The sequence below is a fragment of the Petromyzon marinus genome, chromosome 80 (genome assembly GCF_048934315.1).
Source record: "Petromyzon marinus isolate PM22_M1 ecotype Great Lakes invasive population chromosome 80, UKy_Petmar_22M1.pri1.0, whole genome shotgun sequence".
Taxonomy (NCBI): domain Eukaryota; kingdom Metazoa; phylum Chordata; class Hyperoartia; order Petromyzontiformes; family Petromyzontidae; genus Petromyzon; species Petromyzon marinus.
The window spans coordinates 9,612,901-9,631,003 of record NC_133746.1 but is presented as its reverse complement, the minus strand read 5'-3'; the positions used below and the strand labels follow the sequence as shown (position 1 = coordinate 9,631,003).

The 18,103-nt window shown below is 47.6% G+C and overlaps 1 long non-coding RNA gene across 1 annotated transcript; it reads right to left on the bottom strand.

The window, feature by feature from the left end:
• Positions 1 to 13,573: 13,573 nt before the first annotated feature.
• Positions 13,574 to 17,593, bottom strand: LOC142907655 (uncharacterized). The gene is made up of 3 exons (XR_012931178.1): positions 17,064 to 17,593; positions 14,624 to 14,762; positions 13,574 to 13,791 (listed from the first exon to the last, which is right to left on the bottom strand). It is a non-coding gene; the product is annotated as an uncharacterized LOC142907655 (long non-coding RNA).
• Positions 17,594 to 18,103: the final 510 nt, after the last annotated feature.

Below are 18,103 nucleotides of genomic sequence, written 5' to 3'. Positions count from 1 at the left end.
TAGGCCAGCAGAGCAACATAGTCCCACCAGCGTGTCCTGGACTATCCCTGGGGTGTTTGCCCAGTTGGACTTGCCCGGTAGAGCTCCAGGGGGAGTCTATCGGGGGGCATCCTTACCAGGTGCCCAACCCACCTCAACTGGCTCCTCCCAATCCGGAGGAGCAGCGGCTCAACTTTGAGGCCCTTCCAGATTACTGAGCTCCTCACACGATCATGGAGAGTGAGGCCGGCAACCCTGCGGAGAAACTTTAATTTTGGCCCCTTGTACCCGCGATCTCATCCTTTCGGTCATTACCCAAAGCTCATGACCATAGAGCTTTGTTCTAGAACTCGCCACACCGATCCAACGCCCCCACTTACCATCACTCGCGAAAGAGACCCCGAAGCACTTAAACACCTCCATTAGGGGCAGCTGTTCCCCCATCACCTGAAGATCACAATCTTCCGGGAGTGAACCATTACCTCAGATTTGGAGGTGCTGATACTCATCCCAGCCGCTTCATGTTCGGCATGAAACCGTTCAAGTGCACACTGGAAATCACGGACTGACGAGGCAAAAAAGGACCACTTCATACTCTTTGGTTCTATTCGGTAAAGTCACGTAGGTAAAAAATAAAACAACAAAAATCACGACGTTTCGGCCACAACACAAGCGGCCTTCATCAGGTGAAGGGATCAGGCTGTCTCGTGGACAGCGCTGGAGTGAAACACAGCCACGCTCAGACCGCGACCTTTAAGCTGTGTGCGAGGAAACAAGGTGCCTTGACAAAGGAATTAGCATAAAAATTAGCATTTGATTGGCCGACTTAGCATAGAGGTGGTGTACGGGTGCACATGCCGGTTGGCGTGGGGGGGGGGGAGTTTACCTATTGATGGTGTGAAAGGGGAATTTAAGATCTGCGAAAGTTTGGGGTACCACTACTTGAAAAATATACTGTACCATTGAAAATTAGTTTATTGTTTGGTTCGATTTAGAACATCTTTCCAATGGTTGCTTAATTTGAAACCATCTTCTCGGTTGAAATTGTGTCTGTGCTTGTAGATCTTAATTGCCTCATGGACAAATCTCTGATAAAAACCCGTGGGTTTGCAAAGAACCTTGGTATCGGAGAAAATTATATCGTGATCACCCACAGCGTTGTAACAATGATCAGCTACGGCAGAAGAATTCGTTTTGCCGTTTTTCAAATCTGATTTGTGCTCGCGAATTCGGTCAGAGACATGTCGCTTTATCTCCCCGATATGGCAATCACCGCAGGTACAACTCAATTTGTAAACCCCGGGGTACTGTAAGTCAGGAATGACATCCTTCACAGATGGGATCAGATCACGAATTTTGTGTACTGTATTGAACCGGACCTGGATCTTGTGTTTGTTTAGAATTTTGGAAATCCTTTTAGTAACGCCTGCTATATATGGTAGTGTGATGGTTTTGACTGGAGTATCAAGTGGTTGTTTCTGTATGGAGGGAGAAACAGCTTGGCGGATGGTACGGTCAGAGTAGCCATTCCTTTTGAGGGCCAGGTGTCCATGTTTTAATTCACTGGTCAGGTGGTGTTGGTCCTAAATGCAATGAGCCCTATGGTATAAAGTTTTGATGAGAGAATTCTTCTGGGCTGGGTGGTGGTGGGAATCAGGCTTCAAGTAGGAATCCGTGTGGGTGGGTTTCCTGTAGACAGAATGCCCCAATGAGCCATCAGGTCTCCTCTCAAACAGAACATCCAAGAATGGTAGCTTGCCATCTTTCTCCACCTCCATGGTGAATTTGATGGCGGGATGTCTGGAATTGATGTGGTGTAGGAAAAGGTTCAGAGCTGGGAGGCCATGTGGCCAAATGGCGAAAGTGTCATCCACATATCTCTTCCACAGGGAAGGTCTGAGGGCGGAAGTCTGGATGGCGTCTGATTCAAATTTCTCCATGAAAATATTGGCTATCACTGGTGACAAAGGGGATCCCATGGGGGTACCCTCATTTTGATTGTAGAAGGAGCCATTCCAAGTAAAGTAGGTATTGTTGAGGCAGTGCCTAACCAGTGCAGGTGTATCGGGGTCTAGTCCATGTTGGACCACTCCAGCGCTGTCCTCGAGACAGCCTGATCCCTTCACCTGATGAAGGCCGCTAGTGTTGTGGCCGAAACGTCGTGATTTTTGTTGTTTTATTTTTTACCTACGTGACTTTACCTAATAGAACCAAAGAGTATGGATCCTTGCAGTCACGAATGCTTTAAATCTAGAATTGATAACCTCTACGGGGAGGGCTTTCACCTATCTGTTAGAGCTTTTAACAGACAACGGGATAAGAAGTAACAGCTCATCGAGACGCTGACCTTCCTCAAAAGATGCCGCGATCACAAGGTAATACCCATCGCTTTCACACTCACTTCTGCTGCTGTATCTTCTCCGAATTCTAAACAGATTCTGTTTAAGGCCAGCCTATCTTTAATCTCAGAGAGGATAAGGCTACTCTGATTTGAACTCGATACTTTAGACAGGACTCTCCTACAATCTCATTTAATGTTAACACAAAAAATGTCACCTTCTGATTGGAATCACGTAGACAACATGACTGCTTCTGCTGATTCACTGTCAGTCAAATGTAAAGCTAACCTGATTTCTAAATTCAACCACCTATCAAAGAAGAACCCAGTTCCACATATACCAAAACTTGACGTCAACCAAATCGTCATTAATCAGAGTAGCATCCCGATTTCGGACAATCTGAAAACAGTACTGGCTAGGGGACTGAATTTTGCTGTCACCCCAAAACACATACCAGTAGATGATATCATCTCTCAGGTCGATGTAGCCCTCAAAGGCGTGGGACACATCCAAGCAGACGTTGCGAGAGCTGAAATAGCCACTATTCTTAAGAATGCTAAGAAACCCATTAGTAACATCAGCAAAAATGAACGCTCTGAACTCGCGAATTAAAAAAAAAACAAGTGATATAGTCATCCTCTCAGCCGATAAAGGCAACGCTACTGTAATTATGGATAAAGATTCATACAACTACAAAATCCAGAATCTGCTCAACGATGGAAGTTACTCAAAAAATAAAAATGACCCGACCAATAGCCTAGCGATAAAAACCAACAAGATCATCACAAGTTCGACCTCCCTAATCGACCCAACTAAACGTGCCTCCCTAAAACCTTCTGCTGCAAGACCCCCTAGATTCTATGGTCTTCCCAAGATTCATCAAAGAAGGCACCCCACTACGACCCATCGTATCCACGATCAACTCCCCTACCTATAGACTGGCCCGTTTTCTGTCAGATACCTTGCTGCCTTTCACTGGCAAGACCGCCTTAGCAGTACTTAACTCAGCCCAATTGGTCTCTATGGTCAAAGACGTTGTACTGTCCCCTGACGATATCCTTGTCAGCTTCGATGTGGTCTCTTTGTTCACCAAGGTCCCAGTACCTGATACCATTGAAATAATTGAAAATTTGGTCCAACATGGACTAGACCCCGATACACCTGCACTGGTTAGGCACTGCCTCAACAATACCTACTTTACTTGGAATGGCTCCTTCTACAAACAAAATTAGGGTACCCCCATGGGATCCCCCTTGTCACCAGTGATAGCCAATATTTTCATGGAGAAATTTGAATCAGACGCCATCCAGACTTCCACCCTCAGACCTTCCCTGTGGAAGAGATATGTGGATGGCACTTTCGTCATTTGGCCACATGGCCTCCCAGCTCTGAACCTTTTCCTACACCACATCAATTCCAGACATCCCGCCATCAAATTCACCATGGAGGTGGAGAAAGATGGCAAGCTACCATTCTTGGATGTTCTGTTTGAGAGGAGACCTGATGGCTCATTGGGGAATTCTGTCTACAGGAAACCCACCCACACGGATTCCTACTTGAAGCCTGATTCCCACCACCACCCAGCCCAGAAGAATTCTCTCATCAAAACTTTATACCATAGGACTCATTGCATTTCGGACCAACACCACCTGACCAGTGAATTAAAACATGTACACCTGGCCCTCAAAAGGAATGGCTACTCTGACCGTACCATCCGCCAAGCTGTTCCTCCCTCCATACAGAAACAACCACTTGATACTCCGGTCAAAACCATCACACTACCATATATAGTAGGCGTTACTAAAAGTATTTCCAAAATTCTAAATAAACACAAGATCCAGGTCCGGTTCAATACAGTAAACAAAATTCGTGATCTGATCCCATCCGTGAAGGATGTCATTCCTGACTTACAGTACCCCAGGGTTTACAAATTGAGTTGTACCTGTGGTGATTGCTATATCGGGGAGACAAAGCGACATGTCTCTGACCGAATTCGCGAGCACAAATCAGATTTGAAACACGGAAAAACGAATTCTTCTGCCGTAGCTGATCATTGTTACAACGCTGTGGGTGATCACTATATAATTTTCTCCGATACCAAGGTTCTTTGCAAACCCACGGGTTTTTATCAGAGATTTGTTCACGAGGCAATTCAGATCTACAAGCACAGACACAATTTCAACCGAGAAGATGGTTTCAAATTAAGCAACCATTGGAAAGATGTTCTAAATCGAACCAAACATTAAACTAATTTTCAATGGTACAGTATATTTTTCAAGTAGTGGTACCCCAAACTTTCGCAGCTCTTAAATTCCCCTTTCACACCATCAATATGTAAACTCCCCCCCCCCCCCGCGCCAACCGGCATGTGCACCCGTACACCACCTCTATGCTAAGTCGGCCAATCAAATGCTATTTTTATGCTAATTCCTTTGTCAAGGCACCTTGTTTCCTCGCACACAGCTTAAAGGTCGCGGTCTGAGCGTGGCTGTGTTTCACTCCAGCGCTGTCCTCGAGACAGCCTGATCCCTTCACCTGATGAAGGCCGCTTGTGTTGTGGCCGAAACGTCGTGATTTTTGTTGTTTTATTTTTTACCTACGTGACTTTACCGAATAGAACCAAAGAGTATGGATCCTTGCAGTCACGAAAGCTTTAAATATAGAATAGGACCACTTCATCTGAAAAAAGCAGCGACGCCGCCTGCATGCCCCCATACTGGATAATCTCCATACCTCGGCTGCGCCTTGATATCCTGTCCATGAAAATCACAAATAGGAGTGGAGACAAGACGTACCCTTGGCAGAGTCCAACACCCACAGTGAACGACTTTGATTTAACACCAAGAATACGAACGCAGCTCTCACTCCGGGAATAGAGGGACAGGATAGCGCACAAAAGCGGCACCGGTACATCATACTCTCGCAGCACCTCCCAACGCATTGCGGGGAACACGGTGGTGATATGCTTTCTCCACGTCTACAAAACAGAGGGAGACTGGAGAAGCGTACTCCCATGACCCCTCAAATATCTGTGAGAGGGAAAAGAGCTGGTCCATTGTTCCAAGACCATGACGGAATCTGCATTGTTCCTTTTGAATCTGAGGCTCCACCACCGGGCGGAGGCTCCTTTCCTGCACTCTGGCACAGGTTTTACCTGGGACGCTGAGGAATGTGATCACTCTGTAGTTGGAGCACACCCTCTGGTTCCTCTTTTTAAAAATGGGAAACACGACCCCAGTGTGTCAATCTAGAGGTACTGTACCCACCTTCCATGCAACATTGAAAAGTAGTGTTAACCACGAGACCCCTACACTGTCCCGCGCTTTCAACAACTCTGGGCAAATCTCGACCACCCCAGCAGCTTTGCATCTACGAAGGCCCTCGACCGCTGCAGTGACTTCAGCAACCGTGATTCATCCGACCCCCCAGCTGTTTCCAAGGGTTAAGGAGCTCCTCAAACTTCCACAAAAACACTGAAAATATATGCATTATATTCTTGGTTCTTTCGGTAAAGTCACGTTAAAGGGAAAACAATAAAATAATGAAATATATAAAACAATAAAATTCTCACGACGTTTCAACTGCAACACAAGTAGTCATCATCAGGTGACTTTACCAAAAGAACCAAGAATATGAATCACTGCAGTCACGAAAGCTTTAAATCAAAATTTAATATATGCATTGTCCTTGAAACTGATTGGTCCACACCAGTGACAGCTTTATTTTGAGCCTCGTCTCAGCTGTCTCTGGTGTGGACCAAGCAGTTTCAAGGACAATGCATATATTATCAGAGTATGTTTTGTTTGCATTCTGACCACAAGCATTGTGATTCCTTGTAAAAGGTTTCAGTTTGGTGTTTTAACATCTTAACACCTTTGATTTAAAGCATTCGTGACTGCAGGGATTCATATTCTTGGTTCTTTCGGTGACTTTACCGAAAGAACCAAGAATATCTTAACACCTATTCTTAGTTTTTTCGGTAAAGTCACGTTGAAGGGAAACAACAAAATAATAAATAAAAATTTAATATATATTTAATATATAAACGGTCGTTTGAGTTATATATATAAATGGTCGTTTGAGTTATGGTCGAAACGTCGTGAGAATTTTTTTATTGTTTTATATATATTTTATTATTTTGTTGTTTCCCTTCAACGTGACTTTACCGAAAAAACTAAGAATATGAATTACTGCTGTCACGAAAGCTTTAAATCAAAATCTTAACACCTGTTATGTTGTCAGATTAAAGGGAAAAAAAAAACCTATTATCAATAAAAAAAACATCACGATGTTTCGATCGTTTCGATCGCAACACAAGCAATCGTCTTCAGGTGAGAAGACGATTGCTTGCGTTGCGATCGAAATCTCGCGATATTTTTTGTTAAATTATATTTCTAACTATGGAGTCGGTAGGCGGCACTCTCGAGCACTGCACCCGCCGTCCCCAAGAGGGCTGAATATTCTTAGCTGCTGTTTGGTGCATAAGCACAAACAACGGTCAGTGTTCCTCTCTGAGACGGAAGTCTCATTGAAGCGACCCTCTCCTCTACTCGGACAAATTCCAACTGAACAGCACCCAGCCGGGGGCTTTTGGGTATCACCACACCTGCCCGGGGCCTCCCACCAGGGGTTACTCCAGAACAGGAGAGAGACCGCCTCTGATCGAGAAGATTGGTTCCAGTGCCAATGCTGCGTGTGGAAGTGAGACCGACAATATCGGGTCGATACCTTTCCACCTCCTCCACCAGCTCTAGCTCCTTCCCCCCCAGTGAGGTGACATTCCGCGTCACAATAGCCAGTGTCCATCGACAAGGTTCAGTCCATCCGAAAACATCCTCTCTCCCTGCCATACTGGCATCGCACTCGCCCCTTACCCTTCGTCCTGCGGATGGTGGGCCCACAGAACGGCGCCACGTAACTATTTCTGGCTGGGCCCGACCGGGTTACGTGGGTCACCCGGCCACCAGGCGCTTGCCGGCGAACACCATCCCTAAGTGTGATCCGATACGGAGGGAACTGTGGCTTATCCGGCTGCTGTTGCTGTTCGGGACTGAGAAAAAGAAACTGGCAAAATTTGTATCAAATATTACGACTATATTTGCTTTATTTTATCAAGTAAGGCCGACTGAGCTATGAAGCTCTTTTTCACAGATGTCCAGTAGGGGCACGGGGTCAGAAAGTTACAACAAATAATAAAAAGTATAGGAAAGGCGAGCAAAGCACTAAAAGAATTAACTAAAAAAGTAAAATATATTTGACCTTTTTATTTTACGAGGTAAGGCCCACTGAGCTATTAGTTATATTTAGAAAATCGACCTGGCCACAAATGATAGCTCAACGAAGTGGCTTATCGTCATCGTGTGGAAATTTATAGCACAGCCAAATACTTTAAATACGTAGTGATACTGATTGTAAATGTGAAGAGATTAACCGGAGAACCCAGAGAAAAATCCCAGCGACCACGGAGAGCACAAGCAAACTCGAAATATACAACAGGCATAGTCAGGGTCGGGATCAAACCCACGAACTCCTGCATAAAAGGCGAGGTAGTTAACATCTCCTAGCCACCGTGGTGCCCACTGAGCTATATAGCTCTTTTTCAGAAGCAAAGTGGCCACATGATAGTTCAACGAAGTGGTTCATCATCATCGTGTGGATATGTATAGCAGCCATACACTCTAAACGTGTGATGTCGATTCTAAATATAGAGGGAAACATCGGAACACTCGGAGAAAAAGTTCACACGACCACGGACAGAACATGCAAAATCAAAATATACAGGTTTTGTCAGGGTCGGGATTGAAGGGATCAGGCTGTCTCGAGGACAGCGTTGGAGTGAAACACAGCCACGCTCAGACCGCGACCTTTAAGCTGTGTGCGAGGAAACAAGGTGCCTTGACAAAGGAATTAGCATAAAAATTAGCATTTGATTGGCCGACTTAGCATAGAGGTGGTGTACGGGTGCACATGCCGGTTGGCGTGGGGGGGGGGGAGTTTACATATTGATGGTGTGAAAGGGGAATTTAAGACCTTTAAGCTGTGTGCGAGGAAACAAGGTGCCTTGACAAAGGAATTAGCATACAAATTAGGTCTGAGCGTGGCTGTGTTTCACTCCAGCGCTGTCCTCGAGACAGCCTGATCCCTTCACCTGATGAAGGCCGCTTGTGTTGTGGCCGAAACGTCGTGATTTTTGTTTTATTTTTTACCTACGTGACTTTACCGAATAGAACCAAAGAGTATGGATCCTTGCAGTCACGAAAGCTTTAAATCTAGAATTGATAACCTCTACGGGGAGGGCTTTCACCTATCTGTTAGAGCTTTTAACAGACAACGGGATAAGAAGTCGCAGCTCATCGAGACGCTGACCTTCCTCAAAAGATGCCGCGATCACAAGGTAATACCCATTGCTTTCACACTCACTTCTGCTGCTGTATCTTCTCCGAATTCTAAACAGATTCTGTTTAAGGCCAGCCTATCTTTAATCTCAGAGAGGATAAGGCTACTCCGATTTGAACTCGATACTTTAGACAGGACTCTCCTACAATCGAATTTAATGTTAACACAAAATGTCACCTTTGATTGGAATCACGTAGACAACATGACTGCTTCTTCTGCTGATTCACTGTCAGTCAAATGTAAAGCTAACCTGATTTCTAAATTCAACCACCTATCAAAGAAGAACCCAGTTCCACATATACCAAAACTTGACGTTAACAAAATCGTCATTAATCAGAGTAGCACCCCGATTTCGGACAATCTGAAAACAGTACTGGCTAGGGGACTGAATTTTGCTGTCACCCCAAAACACATACCAGTAGATGATATCATCTCTCAGGTCGATGTAGCCCTCAAAGGCGTGGGACACATCCAAGCAGACGTTGCGAGAGCTGAAATAGCCACTATTTTTAAGAATGCTAAGAAACCCATTAGTAACAGCAAAAATGAACGCTCTGAACTCGCGAATTAAAAAAAACAATTGATATAGTCATCCTCTCAGTTGATATAGGCAACGCTACCATAATTATGGATAGAGATTCATACAACAACAAAATCCAGAATCTGCTCAACGATGGAAGTTACTCAAAAATAAAAAAATGACCCGACCAATAGCCTAGCGATAAAAACCAACAAGATCATCACAAGTTCGACCTCCCTAATCGACCCAACTAAACGTCCCTCCCTAAAACCTTCTGCTGCAAGACCCCCTAGATTCTATGGTCTTCCCAAGATTCATAAATAAGGCACCCCACTACGACCCATCGTATCCACGATCAACTCCCCTACCTATAGACTAGCCCGTTTTCTGTCAGGTACCTTGCTGCCTTTCACTGGCAAGACCGCCTCAGCAGTACTTAACTCAGCCCAATTGGTCTCTATGGTCAAAGATGTTGTACTGTCCCCTGACGATATCCTTGTCAGCTTCGATGTGGTCTCTTTGTTCACCAAGGTCCCAGTACCTGATACCATTGAAATAATTGAAAATTTGGTCCAACATGGACTAGACCCCGATACACCTGCACTGGTTAGGCACTGCCTCAACAATACCTACTTTAATTCTAGATTTAAAGCTACTTTACTTGGAATGGCTCCTTCTACAAACAAAATGAGGGTACCCCCATGGGATCCCCTCTTCAGGTGAGAAGACGATTGCTTGCGTTGCGATCGAAATCTCGCGATATTTTTGTTCAATTATATTTCTAATTATGGAGTCGGTAGGTGGCACTCTCGAGCACTGCACCCGCCGTCCCCAAGAGGGCTGAATATTCTTAGCTGCTGTTTGGTGCATAAGCACAAACAACGGTCAGTGTTCCTCTCTGAGACGGAAGTCTCATTGAAGCGACCCTCTCCTCTACTCGGACAAATTCCAACCTAACAGCACCCAGCCGGGGGCTTTTGGGTATCACCACACCTGCCCGGGGCCTCCCACCAGGGGTTACTCCAGAATAGGAGAGAGACCGCCTCTGATCGAGAAGATTGGTTCCAGTGCCAATGCTGCGTGTGGAAGTGAGACCGACAATATCGGGTCGATACCTTTCCACCTCCTCCACCAGCTCTAGCTCCTTCCCCCCCAGTGAGGTGACATTCCGCGTCACAATAGCCAGTGTCCATCGACAAGGTCCAGTCCATCCGAAAACATCCTCTCTCCCTGCCATACTGGCATCGCACCCGCCCCTCACCCTTCGTCCTGCGGATGGGTGGGCCCACAGAACGGCGCCACGTAGCCATTTCTGGCTGGGCCTGACCGGGTTACGTGGGTCACCCGGCCACCAGGCGCTTGCCGGCGAACACCATCCCTAGGTGTGATCCGATACGGACGGAACTGTGGCTTATCCGGTTGCTGTTGCTGTTCGGGACTGAGAAAAAGAAACTGGCAAAATTTGTATCAAATATTACGACTATATTTGCTTTATTTTACCAAGTAAGGCCGACTGAGCTGTGAAGCTCTTTTTCACAGATGTCCAGTAGGGGCACGGGGTCAGAAAGTTACAACAAATAATCAAAAGTATAGGAAAGGCGAGCAAAGCACTAAAAGAATTAACTAAAAAAGTAAAATATATTTAACCTTTTTATTTTACGAGGTAAGGCCCACTGAGCTATTAGTTATATTTAGAAAATCGACCTGGCCACAAATGATAGCTCAACGAAGTGGCTTATCGTCATCGTGTGGAAATTTATAGCACAGCCAAATACTTTAAATACGTAGTGATACTGATTGTAAATGTGAAGAGATTAACCAGAGAACCCAGAGAAAAATCCCAGCGACCACGGAGAGCACAAGCAAACTCGAAATATACAACAGGCATAGTCAGGGTCGGGATCAAACCCACGAACTCCTGCATAAAAGGCGAGGTAGTTAACATCTCCTAGCCAATTTTGATTTAAAGCTTTCGTGACTGCAGTAATTCATATTCTTAGTTTTTTCGGTAAAGTCACGTTGAAGAGAAACAACAAAATAACAAAATATATATAAAACAATAAAAAATTCTCACGACGTTTCGACCATAACTCAAACGGTCATCATCAGGTGTGTCGGTTTGAGTTATGGTCGAAACGTCGTGAGAATTTTTTTTATTGTTTTATATATATTTTGTTATTTTGTTGTTTCTCTTCAACGTGACTTTACCGAAAAAACTAAGAATATCTCCTAGCCACCGTGGTGCCCACTGAGCTATATAGCTCTTTTTCAGAAGCAAAGTGGCCACATGATAGTTCAATGAAGTGGTTCATCATCATCGTGTGGATATGTATAGCAGCCATACACTCTAAACGCGTGATGTCGATTCTAAATATAGAGGGAAAAACCGGAACACTCGGAGAAAAAGTTAACACGACCACGGACAGAACATGCAAAATCAAAATATACAGGTTTTGTCAGGGTCGGGATCGAACCCATGACGTTCTGCATACCAGGCGAGGTAGTTAACATCTCCTAGCCACTGTGGAGCTATGTGGCTCTTTTTCAGAAGCGACCTGGCCACAAATTATAGCCCAACAAAGTGGCTTATCATCACGTGGTCATTTATAGCAGCCAAATACTTTAAACGCGCGATGTCGATTGTAAATGTGGAGACAAGACCCGGACAGAATTCCACGCGACCACAGGGAGAGAGACACGCAAACTCCCAAGTATACAACAGACGTCGTCAGGGTCGGGATGGAACCCACGACCTCCTGCATACCAGGTGAGGTAGTCAACATCTCATCGCCACCGTGGGGCGTCCGCCTGGTTTGACCGCCACAACGCGAGACGTAACCCAGCGGCTTCAGGGTCCCACCCTGCCCGGCAGAGCCGACACCGCCATCATCTGACGCGGGCGCGAGCAGTTCTTTGTCGCGATGATGATGTAACATCCGGGGACGACCACGTGTCGGGAAGTGTCGTAGAGTCCCGCGTGCATCAGGAGGACGGCCGCTTGCGTTGCGATCGAAACGTCGTAGTTTTTAGTTATTTTTTGTTATTTTCTTTGAACCTATCTACGTGACTTTACCGAAAGACCCAAAGAATATAAAGTAATACATCTTACGACTGTGTTCCTTACAGAAGAAACACATGGTAATTAGCTGATTTAATAATAATCTGTTATATAATTACAACGCCCCGCTCCTCCGTCTCTGATCTCAGCACCTGATGGAGTTCAGCGATGGCGTCGTCCTGCTGCTCTATCTAAGACCGGAATCAGTGTGGAAATGCTTCACTATTCTGGCAAATCGCCCGATGAAGCTGGTTGATGTCATTACCGGCGACACATCACGGTGCTACTCACATTGTGAATGTTGTGTATTTACTCTCCAGCACACCGGTGGGCTGAAGTAGTTAAGTAATTGGCGCGTTTTGTTAACGTGACAACCCTTACTGGCTGTGTCAGGTGGCGGAGGGTTACGACACAACATTTAAACTTTACGTGATCTAACCCCCCCAAAAAAACCCTTTAGTATGAATCGTTCTGTCAGTTTAACACGTGGGCTTTCAGTTTAAAACGTAGGTTTTTTTGGGGGTTATTTCGTGTAAATATATAAATGTGTCATTAAAACCCACCACCACCCGTCGCAGCCAACTAGTAAGGGTTGTCACGTAAACAGAACGTGACAATTCATCACTAGTACAGCACTAGTGCATCGTGTAGTTGTATAGTAGTGTATAGTGTAGCGTATAGTGTAGTGTATAGTAGTGTATAGTGTATGGTAGTGTAGTATATAGTGTAGTGTAGTATACTAGTACAGCACACCGGTTGTGTGTTGGAGAGCGAAGCCACAGCATTTACAATCCGAGTACGACGTTTCGCCAGTAATTACAAACAGCTTCATCAGGTGACAGCCAGATTTGTGGAGGAGTCCACCTGTCTGTTCTTTCCGGTTCAAACATCGACGACGTCGTGAGAGAAGGCAGGGTCGTCCGTCCGATGCGTACGCATTTTACCGTCTGCGCAATTTACAGAATCGGACGGTTGGGCGGTTTTGTTGTCGTTGTTTTTGTTGCGTTACGATTTCGTGTTAATTGAAATTAATGTTTACGTTAAACATTGACACGGGATTTACACGGGAAACAGTTTGGTTCGATCTTTTGTTTTGTCGACAATGTTTCATTGAACTCCCCACCCTCCCTCCCTCCCTCCCTCACCTCCCTCACCTCCCTTATTCACCTTCCTCACCTTCCTCCCTCGCTCCCACTCTCACCTACCTCCCTCACCTCTCTCCCTCCGCCACTCCCTCTTTCACCTCCCTCCCACTCTCACCCCCCTTCCTCGCCTCCCTCACCGCCCTCCCCCAATCCTCGTTGGCACAGCTTAGCGCCAATTAACGTCGACCAGGCGGAGGACGAGGAGTAGAAGCGGCGGCATCAGGACGAGGTGGAGCGAGGCGTGACGACGCATCCGCTCCGCGCGGCCAGGAGAGTCGACGGACTCGGAGGGCAGTGGCTCCGAGATCTCCTCCGTGCGGTTCAGCATGGAGGCCAGGCACTCGTTGTAGCTCCCTGCGTGGAAGAAGCAGCAGCGGCAGCCACAACTCGATGACAAACTGAACGCCACTACTGCCGCCCACCCATTCACTCGCTCGAACATTCACTCACCCACCCACCATCCCGTTCATTCTCTCGACCATTCACTCACTGACCCACCCACCCATTCACTCGCTCGACCATTCACTCACCTGCTCACCAACCCGTCCATTCACTCGACCATTCACTCACTCACACACCCACCCATTCACTCGCTTGAACATTGACTCACCTACCCACCCACCCGTTCACTCGCTCGACAATTCACTCATCCACCCACCAACCCGTTCACTCGCTCAAACCTTCACTCACCCACCCATCCATTCATTCACTCATCCATTCACTCGACCATTCACTCACTCACACACCCACCCGTTCACTCACTCACACACCCACCCGTTCACTCACTTGTCCATTGACTCGACCAATCACTCACTCACTCACACACATCAATCCATTCGCTCGCTCGACCATTCACTCATCCACCAACCCACCCATTAATTGACTCGACTATTCACTCACCCACCCACCCATTCATTCATTCGAACATTCACTCACCCACCCTTTCACACACTCATCCATTCACTTGACCAATCACTAACCCACCAACCCATTCACTTACCCACCCACCCATTCATTCACGCAACTAATAATTCAATTACACATCCATCCCGTTCATTCACTCGACCATTCACTTACTCACTCGCCCATCTGTAGAGGTTACCTGTTTGGGTGTCGAGGTTACCTGTGCGGGCGTCAAAGTTACCTGTGCGGATGTCGAGGTTACCTGTGTGGTTGTCGAGATTACCTGTGTGGGTGTCGAGGACTCTGTTCATGGTGCTCAGGAGAGGGTGTCTCCCCTGCTGGCACGCGGTCCCGGTGAAGTCGTCGAAATCCAGGGACCAGAGAACGGCGCCAGCGAGACCCTTGCTCTTTAGCCAACACAGCTGCAACGCCACAACGGAAGGCCGATGACAGAGTCGGACGGTCTGTCTCTGTCTGTCAGTGTCTAGACACCGCCATCAGAGACCGGTCTGTCTCTGTATGTCAGTGTCTAGACACCGCCATCAGAGACCGGTCTGTCTCTGTATGTCAGTGTCTAGACACCGCTATCAGAGAGCGGTCTGTCTCTGTCTGTCATTGTCTAGACACCGCCATCAGAGACTGGTCTGTCTCTGTCTGTCAGTGTCTAGACACCGCCATCAGAGACCGGTCTGTCTCTGTCTGTCAGTGTCTAGACACCGCCATCAGAGACCGGTCTGTCTCTGTCTGTCAGTGTCTAGACACCGCCATCAGAGACCGGTCTGTCTCTGTCTGTCAGTGTCTAGACACCGCCATCAGAGACCAGTCTGTCTCTGTCTGTCAGTGTCTAGACACCGCCATCAGAGACCGGTCTGTCTCTGTCTGTCAGTGTCTAGACACCGCCATCAGAGACCAGTCTGTCTCTGTGTGTCATTGTCTAGACACCGCCATCAGAGACCGGTCTGTCTCTGTCTGTCAGTGTCTAGACACCGCCATCAGAGACCGGTCTGTCTCTGTCTGTCAGTGTCTAGACACCGCCATCAGAGACCGGTCTGTCTCGGTCTGTCAGTGTCTAGACACCGCCATCAGAGAGCGGTCTGTCTCTGTCTGCCATTGTCTAGACACTGCCATCAGAGACCGGTCTGTCTCTGTCATTGTCTAGACACCGCCATCAGAGACCGGTCTGTCTCTGTCTGTCAGTGTCTAGACACCGCCATCAGAGAGCGGTCTGTCTCTGTCTGCCATTGTCTAGACACTGCCATCAGAGACCGGTCTGTCTCTGTCATTGTCTAGACACCGCCATCAGAGACCGGTCTGTCTCGGTCTTCCATTGTCTAGACACCGCCATCAGAGACCGGTCTGTCTCTGTCATTGTCTAGACACCGCCATCAGAGACCGGTCTGTCTCTGTCTGTCATTGTCTAGACACCGCCATCAGAGACTGGTCTGTCTCGGTCTTCCATTGTCTAGACACCGCCATCAGAGACCGGTCTGTCTCTGTCATTGTCTAGACACCGCCATCAGAGACCGGTCTGTCTCTGTGTGTCAGTGTCTAGACACTGCCATCAGAGACCGGTCTGTCTCTGTCTGTCAGTGTCTAGACACCGCCATCAGAGACCAGTCTGTCTCTGTCTGTCAGTGTCTAGACACCGCCATCAGAGACCGGTCTGTCTCTGTCTGTCAGTGTCTAGACACCGCCATCAGAGACCGGTCTGTCTCTGTCTGTCAGTGTCTAGACACCGCCATCAGAGACCGGTCTGTCTCGGTCTTCCATTGTCTAGACACCGCCATCAGAGACCGGTCTGTCTCGGTCTGCCATTGTCTAGACACCGCCATCAGAGACCGGTCTGTCTCTGTCTGTCAGTGTCTAGACACCGCCATCAGAGACCGGTCTGTCTCTGTCTGTCAGTGTCTAGACACCGCCATCAGAGACCGGTCTGTCTCTGTCTGTCAGTGTCTAGACACCGCCATCAGAGACCGGTCTGTCTCTGTCTGTCATTGTCTAGACACCGCCATCAGAGACTGGTCTGTCTCGGTCTTCCATTGTCTAGACACCGCCATCAGAGACCGGTCTGTCTCTGTCTGCCATTGTCTAGACACCGCCATCAGAGACCGGTCTGTCACTGTCTCTGTCCACTACTGAGTTGCTCTTTTTCAGAAGCGACCTGGCCACAATCGATAGCGCAACGAAGTGGCTTATCACGTGGAAATTTAAAGCAGCAGTCAAATACTCTCAATGCGGACGTTGATTCTAAATGTGGACGGAAAAACCCGACGACTAAGAGAAGGCGCGAGGTTTGGGATCGAATCTATGACCTCCTGCATACCGGGCGAGGCAGTTAATATCTCCTAGCCACCGCAGCATCAGGGTCAGGATCGAACGCCATGAAGTCCTGTATACCAGGTGAAGTAGTTAACATCTCATATGCACCTTGGTGTCAGGGTTGGTTGGGATCGAACCCATGAACTCCTGTATACCAAGCGAAGTAGGTAACATCTCCTATCCACTGTGGGCGTCAGGGTCCGGATCGAACCTCCACGACCTCCTGCACACCTGGCGAGTTAGTTAACATCTCCAAACCACCGCAACGTTAGGGTTGGGATCAAATCCACGACCTCCTGCACCCCGGAGCAAGGCAGTTAACGTCCAGCTCTCTGGCTCGGCGCCCTCGCGAGGTGGCATGGGCGGTGGGGCAAACACGCGAGGCAAGGCGACGGCACCATCACCTTGTAGGTGAAGCTGCGCGTGTCGTCGTAACCCAGCCACTGGTCATCCAGGTGGGCGTAGGGCACCGCCTGCTCCTCCAGCCACTCCGCGTTGTACTGGTCCTGACGCAGCCGCTGGCACACCTTGGGGGGCGGTGCGCGAGAGCCGGGGAGGGGACGGGGTCACGGCGCCCTTAACTCTTCGTGATCGGCATCTTTAATCGTTGTCGTCGTCGTCATCCACGCGGGAACTATCCGCTGCTGGATGTAGGTCCCCCCCCCCCCACCCCCAACCCACGTGCGAGGCGCCAGATCTGTGTAGCTCTTTGCATACGAGCCGATTCGTATCGCGTCTCTCGTCTCCTTCCTTGTTGCCCTACACTCCTCCTCTTTTCGATTTAAAGCTTTCGTGACTGCAATGATTCGTCTTCTTTGGTTCTTTCGGTAAAGTCACGTAGAATGAGAATAAAATAATAAATTGATAAAATAAAATAACACAATAATATTCTCACGACGTTTCGGCCACAACACAAGCGGCCTTCATCAGGTGAAGGGACGAGACCATTCACAAGCTAATCACTCAGCCATTTCAATGCTAAATTATATGCTAATTCCTTTGTCAAGGCGCTTTGTTTCCTCTCACACAGCTTAAAGGTCGTGATCTGAACGTGGCTCTTTCACTCCAGCGCTGTCCTACCAGACAGTCTCGTCCCTTCACCTGATGAAGGCCGCTTGTGTTGTGGCCGAAACGTCGTGAGAATATTATTGTGTTATTTTATTTTATCAATGTATTATTTTATTCTCATTCTACGTGACTTTACCGAAAGAACCAAAGAAGACTCCTCCTCTTCCTTCCTGATCTTCTCCCTTGTCTCTCCATCTCTTCTCCCTGTGGACCAATCCCATTGCTGGTCTTTCTCCTTTCTCCCTCCTTGCAGCCTTTCACGGGAATAAACTTCCTCTGGATATTGAGCAGTACCGCCGATAGGCTTAACCACTGCCCCATAGACTCAACACTGCCCATAGACTCAACACTGCCCATAGACTCAACACTGCACCGT